The 7,745-nt window shown below is 39.7% G+C and overlaps 1 pseudogene; it reads left to right on the forward strand.

Moving 5' to 3' along the window:
- On the forward strand, positions 1-894 carry LOC148027720 (NADP-dependent glyceraldehyde-3-phosphate dehydrogenase pseudogene; annotated as a pseudogene).
- The last annotated feature ends 6,851 nt before the right edge of the window (positions 895-7,745 follow it).

The raw sequence follows: 7,745 nt of genomic DNA on the forward strand, positions 1-7,745 counted from the left end.
ATGCCAGATAGTGCTACCTTTTTGAATGTTCTGAGAGCCTGTCATATCAAGTCAGCACTTGAAACAGTAAAAAGAATCTATACCCAACTCAACAATGCTGATATGTTTGATGCCGACCTTGATCTTGCAGCAGAAAATATCGTAAAGGGTGGTTCTCATACAGTGGCCAGCGTTGTACTGCTGTGAAAGTTGTTTTGGTTATGGAACCAGTAGCAGAACTTAGAAGTGCTAGTTCAGAAGGTAGTTTCAAAGATGAGTAAGCTAACTGTCGGTGCACTAGAAGAAGACTCTGACATAATTGCGGTTGTCAGTGAGTCATCTGCAAAGTATATAGAAGGTTTGGTTTTGGATGCCAAGGAAAAAGGTGCTACATTCTGCCAGAAGTACAAAAGAGATGGAAACCTGATATGGCCTTTGCTTATTGATAAAGTTCGCCTTGACCTGAGGATTGCGTGGGAAGAACCTTTTGAGCCTGTGCTTCCGGTCATTAAAATCAGCAATGTGGAGGAAGGAATCCACCACTGTAATGCAAACAATTTTGCTTTGCAGGGTTGTGTTTTCACAAGAAATATTAACAAAGTAATCACGATTAGCAAGACAATGGAGATCGGAACAGTTCAGATCAATTTTGCCCCTGCTCATGGATCTGACCACTTTTCTTTTCAAGGGTCTTTCGGAAAGCAGAATTGGGTAATTCAGAGGGAAATTAGTGGGCTATTTGAAAAAGCATTTATCTTTGACAAAATTAGCAGACAAGAAAACTATGTTGGGAGGAGACGACGATGTGGGAAAAAGGCCTCGCAAAGCCTCAGAAAGAAAAGGAAGACTTCAGATCGCTATGACCTGGGGAAAGGGAATGAGAATTCTGGAAAACCAATGCAGAAAGTTACGTGATGAAGGGGCCAAAACGACAGCATGGTGCTGAGCAGTTCGTTGCGAGTGAAGAGGATAGAGATCATGAAGGGAAAGACAGCCGTGCTGAAGGTGGATACAAAGCAAAGGCCACATAAATTCGATCAGAGGATTATCATCTTCTTCATCATCATGCTGCTGTGGCTGCCTGCCCGTCCTGATCATCATCATGCTATTGGTTGTGCTCTTGAGCACCGACATCACACCTAACAACTATAAGCACCATGCCTGCTACATGTGCTGGCTCCTCGACTTCTTCTCGCTGACCATCAAGAGCCTCTATATAAGCGGAACGAAGGAGAAGCAGCGCAACCTTGAGCCCTCTGTAGGAACAGCAGGACTTTGTACCGAGCAAAGAATTTGTGGAGTAGTTATAGTGTGGGCTCAGTTACTGGATCAACTGATGACCTATCATCTACTACACCCAAATATTAACGCATTGGGCATGCAGCATCTATGAGTAGCTTGATTCAGGGTCATCATCAGGATTCCTTATCAAACACAGCATAAGGAGTTTAGGGAACAGTTGGTGTTGAGAAAACATCATCCAAATTGGAAATGTTCAAGCAGTATTGATGGTTGGGATGTTTCAGTGAACACAATACAGAGCCTACTCGAACCATAGGGTGGACTATTAGCAGGCTGCGGCATACTATTTCCATGGGCTGATTTTGGATGAGGGATTTGAGCATGCAAAGGCAGCAGCATGCCTACAACTGTCTGAGAGTTCTTTAATGAAGAGCAAGAAGTTTTGTGCTGATTTCTGTGCAAGCACTCCAGCAACAACAAGGGCCCCTCCTCTATGGGGTGCCATGAAGTACTTGTGTGAGAAGGTACCAAAGGATGCAACCAGCAAAGCACGCAAACAAAGTGGCAACAGCCTTGAGAAGGTTTCACAAAAGATACCAGATCTACTAGAGTTTTCAGTGGCATTGCAACCTGATGCCTGTGAAGACATTAAAAAAAAAATCAGAGAACATTAGCAAAGACTTATTGCTCGTTTGACCATGCAATGTCATGCGAATTTGATTTCTGTATTGGGTCACAACTAGCACCTACTGATGCTTCTCAGATTGACATTTAATACTAAACCTCTTCAAAGAGGCTGGAAGGCCGGCTATTTCCTGCATTCACATGTATGTTGGAGTTTGTGATGTCTAGCATTAATCAGCTTTACGAAGCTTACAAGTGCCATGTGTAGATGCCATAATCCATTCATATTGTAATGCTGTCATGAAATCTGAAGGATTAACTGACTTTTCCATGGAAGATGCTCCCCATAACCATATGCTTGAGCATACACTCACAACCATAAAACAAACCCGTCTGGAACTTGTTGCTGTGTGGAAAATTGGACAATAGGATTATTCACATGTTGAATCTTCTATCCTGAAATTTGTCAAGGTCCTCTGTGGACACGACTTTGCTTTCGAAAACCCTTTGACAGCGTGGAGAAGAAAGTGTAGAGGTAAGCAGAACGCTCAAAACCCTATTTACTCTCAGCAGGGAGCTTCAATGGAGATGAAAATTCATGAGTATAGAGAAGAGAGGGAAAGCGGTCTGTTTCTCAACTTTTGGGTCAACCTGATTTCATGAGAGGAAAAAAAACCGAAATTGAAAATTCTCCAAAAAAGGGGAAAAATATGAGGTGAGAGAAACTCAAATTTTGTGTACTATTCATTCTCCCTTTTTTTAATCCGCCACTACCCCTTTTTTTAATAGAAAACCCAAGATTTGGAGAGAGAAGATTCACCCTCCATGAATATCAACATCTAGCCTTCCTATTGGACAATCCAAAAGGCCCACATCTTAAACTATATTATTTTTAAGGACCCATTTGTGAGTTCATTTTTTTCCTAATGTCACGAATGAAGGAGATGAAGAATATGCTTTTGCTATCAACAACAACTTTGATAGATTGTTTTGAATAAATTGTCATTGTATCTTTCCCATAGTGGATTCTTTTGTTTTCCTTAGTGGATGTTGTTTTGCAAAAACCCTTGCCAAAGATGTACAATTTCAAGCTTTAACTTAACTAGGCTGCCTATAGGCTAGTTTCCTTGGCCATATCATCCTGTAGGGGGGGGGGGAGGGGGGAAGCCAACAAGAGTAGGAACTCATCATTTTAGGGGGGGGGATGTTGAAAGATATGAAAAATGATGTATGCTTTAGGAAGAGATCTTCTATATCCCATAAGCACAATGAGGAGAGTACAACAACCCAAAGGCTACATAAGCATGTACTTGGTTCTTATTTCAAGGCAATGCAATTGTACTTTGTACTTCCAATCTGTGTCCTTGTCATGTCCTACTCAAGATTTTGTTTATGATATCAAGCACTTAATCTTGGAACCTAATTCACTTGAGTAACAATCATTGTCTCTTTTCTATGCCATCATGGTTCATGTCTATGTGTTCTATCCTCCATAGCTAAACCATGCTCAAAATTCGTGTTTCTCAACAGTACACTAGTGCATTGCACTAGTGTACACCACCATGCATTGGCCCCATCCTAATGTACTAGCCTAGTGCAATATGCCCTTGCATACAGCCTTGCATCTTTGTGCATAGACAGAGTTTCCATTCTACATATTCTTAGGAGGGACTACAATACATATTTGAAGAGAAACACTATTTTGATTATGTGTTGCAATTACGGCATGCCATGAATAATTAGAAGGAAGGTTGTTCTTGTTTTGGCCATATAGTAGCAACCATACTATTTAAAAGGCCATTGAGCAGGATGTCACTGTCACAAAGGGAGCGCATATTGTTGATGCAAATCTATAATGCTGGTTCGTCTCTACATTTCAAACCAAGGGGCTATCCATGTGAAGACTTGAGAGAAGTAACATTGATTGAAAGAATCCTCCCGTGATATGTTTAGTGGACCCATGCATTGATCCAATAAGCTAGGATACAATGGTGGCCATTTCCATTGGGGGTGGTGTCTTGATGCTTTTTGCAAAAGCATTGATTAGTTTTTTTAAAAATGAAAAAGTATTTGAGGCTTTTGAAAAGCCTAAAATGCTTAAAATTTCCCCAAACATTTTAGATCTTCATGTTAGGAGTAACATCTATATAAAGAAGAGGAATAAAGAATAGGGGACCCTTCTCTTGCAAATATTTTCTTCCTTGTGAGGAGAGGAGGGTCACATCGCATTTGGAGCAATTTGTGCAGTCTTTTCAAGCCTATTGCAAAGGTATGAAGGTTTCGTATATCGTTTTTCTAAAGACTTTGCTATATCATTTGAGGTTGTAGATGCTTAAATTTTGGTGCAACTTTTTATGCGTTTGTGGTCATCAAAATAATTGTGTTGGCTTGTAGTTTGAATGTGCTGTTGTTTTGGTTGTAAATTACCAAAAGTTCTCTTGTTAAGTGTAGTATTTATACAAAGTCAATCACTTTAACGGCACTCCTTGATGTCTCATTTTTGGATTGTGTGAAAGAGATATCTTTGATCACCACTCAAGAAACAATAGTTTACCTTCAAGTCATGTGACCTAAAAGGCTTTCTACCTAGTCCCATGGCTAAATAAGCTTGCCTAAAAAAGCTTACAAGAAAAACACATCCATTTTAATGGCCCTTCCTAGTAATTTTGCAACATTATCATATGCTTCAATTAACATATCATTTTGAGTAACTATTGTAGATTCTCACTAGAAGATCTTGGTATGCTTAAACAATGACACTTTTGTGCAATATGATCATCATTTTTCTATGATCTGGACTTTAGACTCAATACCCCCATATTCTTTGAGATATCTTTGATTTCCTCTAAAGGCAAGAGAAAGCTCAACATAATTTTACCTACTGAGCTTAGATTTATGTAAGTTGTTTAAGTATCTAAGCTTAATGATTTCTATTGGAGTATTTCAATTTGATCTTGAGATTGTTGAATGATTAGTCTATTGTTTGTAAGATTTTAGCTAAACTTGATTATTTTAAGAGCACACTTGCATAGCTATCTTAGAAAAATCATGTTGTGTTGTTTGCACAACTTTTGGATGGAAAGAGAAGCCTTTGCAAGTTGTTCTCTATGAATCTCTAAACAACACAACATGTTTTTTGCATTATTTTGCTCCACGGTCTTGTCTCGGAAAGAGATTTCCACACTGTTCACTTTAAGGTTAGAAACATAATCATTGAGGGGTTGAGGCTCACAATGCTTCATATCCATTTTCCTCAACATTCTTAAGTAAGAAAATGGTTGCCCATCCTCATGATCATTCTCCTTTTTGTGGTTGCAAAAGTTAAATTTTGATGCTTTCATTATTGACATAAGTTGACACGGTGGCATGATCCTTAAACTCCATTTCATAAAATTGCATTAGAACATTGAAAGTAGAGTCTTTCCCAAAGCATTGTCAACCTTAGTCCATGTTACCCTCACCCCACTAATATCTAACCTGCATGAATCAAACTATTCGCTAATCCCAATAAGACACCCAAGGAGGGATGATTTTCATAGCTTATATACACCAATTACTATTTCTTTCAAGTGAAAGTCAAAATTTAGGCTAAGCTTAATAAGTAATTGAGGATTGCACAATCTCCTTCTTCAATAGAAGTTACTCGATCCACGATTTCTCCCATCTCACCATAGGCTTTGCACCCACAGTATATACACTTTATGCCCTCCACAACTAAAGATGAGGCGTGCAAAATATTCTCAAGTGTCTTGTCTACTCACATTTGTTACAAGGCACATAGAAATAACTTTAAACCAAGAGTACAACCATCTCTTTTTTCACGAGACCTAAAGAAAGGACTACCAAAAAGCCATGAAAATATTTTGTGTTTATCTATTTCAAGTTCAAGTTTGAAAATTTTGGATTAGATGTTGAAATAATGCTTCAAACTCAAAACTTGAACTTAACAAATCTAGTCTCTTGGATATCTTGCTTTGGACACAGAATGAGAATGATTTTTCATTTCTCAAATTGAAATTTATGGTCTAATGGTCGATACCCTAAGAATGTGCTTTCCATAATGATAGATGCTATGGTGTTCTTGAAGTCAACATGGCCCCAAGTGGCAACAAAGGACTTGTTGTCAGTTTATTACAAAAGCACCACACATTTGTTCAAATGCTCTCTTCATGTCCAAATAGAGCAAAAAAACTCTATCTTAGAGCCTACAACTTTCTAGAATGACAATGATAGATTCTTGAGACTATCCCTAATGTTCGGAATAAGCTAATTAATGTTGTGTTGAGGAAAAAAAAGGCTCTTTATCTTTGTAGTTAGTGATAGCCTATTAAGTTATGAGAGATGGATTTTAGAGATTGGAGTGAGAAAGATAGCTATTTTTCTCTAGAGCATCCACCGTTACCCCCCTTGTGTCATCTTATCCCGAAGTATGATCACAAAGCAAGGACATAGCTCATTATGAGCCTTCCTTAGGTTTGAAAGTGCTTAGTTTCTTCTTATGCTAATGCATGGTTAGGTATTCACAAGCATGGTCACATGTTGTAGGATGCTCTCAAGGATCCAAACTCCAATGCATTCAATGCTTCCAAGGTATGATCCAAACTCGAGTTGGCATGTGGCATGTCCTTTCCCAAACCATAGTAAAGGATGAAGGATGGGATGTGTGTTGAGCGTGTGGTACCCATTTGCCAAATGGGGGTGTTGGGTGGGTGTGGATGGCCCTCTGCTGTCCATGCCCGTCTGCTTGTAGTATCACTTTAGTACCAATCACATGTGGTAATGAGGGTGATCTTTTGTTTAGTACCAATCCATGTAGTATCACTTTAGCACCAATCCATGCAGATTCAGACAAAGAATACTTGACTGGCCTTTCTAGCTAGTTATTGCAGACCTGTTTCTTTTCAATTGGCAAATCTTGAGCCTTGAGATCACTTTTTGGTAGGTCCAACTAGTCTACTAATCTACTACTATTGTTAATCATCTAGTACTTAACACCATTGCTGGTTTTTTGCAGGGTTCCTGGTTGGCAAAGGCACATCCACAAGGTAATTCATACCTTGTAAGAGCGTGAGTGTGTTAGGAGATACCTTGTAGGAGCAGTAAGAACTTTTCAAGTAGAGAGCTACAACTCATCCGAGGAGCCCATGATCTTAGTGAAAACTAACCTAATACCTTAAAATATAATCACAAGTGCAAAAGACTGCTTCAAGTAGATCTCATCATCCTTCTTGAAAGCACCCACAGTAGTTCATGGGCATGGCCAATGGTTAAAAGGATGTTGGCCACTTCTTGACCTTCACAGACCAATTTGACTCCTTTCATTCTTTTGTTTTTGTATCAGAACATGAAGGGCCCCATGCCTTTGCTAAATAGTGTTTAGCCTCGTTGAGCATTGCATCTCTCTCTCTCTCTCTCTCTCTCTCTCTCTCTCTCTCTCAACTTGGGGAGGGAAGCCCTCTTTTGATTCTATTCATATTTGTAACGTGTCCACTAGTATCATCCAGGACACGTCTTAGCAGTCCATCGGAAAGGATGTCTAGAAAGCTCCGCCCGGTACTCCCATGGAATGTTACGGGATTTGCGATCTAGGGCTTTCCATGTCTGCCACGTAGCGGAAGTATTCTGGCTGTTCCCACTTAGGATCGACTGGAATTAGGGTTTTCCTGATTGGTCATTTCCTAACGGCAACTAGTGTCAGACCCAAGCGAACTACTTTACATAGAAATGCCAGGTCCGAAGCGGATTCACGCTGCACTTGGTTCAAGGAGAATGGGAAACGAGAGGGAATGCAAAGCTCAACCTCTCTGCCATAAGGCATAGTCCCATTCCGTTCCCCTAAAACATCGTAAATTGGGTAAGACATAACTCTAGGTCACGCTTTTGTTATTCGTGCCTTTTTA

The sequence above is a fragment of the Lygodium microphyllum genome, chromosome 12 (genome assembly GCF_053477565.2).
Source record: "Lygodium microphyllum isolate KBCC chromosome 12, Lygodium_microphyllum_v1.1.10, whole genome shotgun sequence".
NCBI classification, from domain to species: Eukaryota; Viridiplantae; Streptophyta; class Polypodiopsida; order Schizaeales; family Lygodiaceae; genus Lygodium; species Lygodium microphyllum.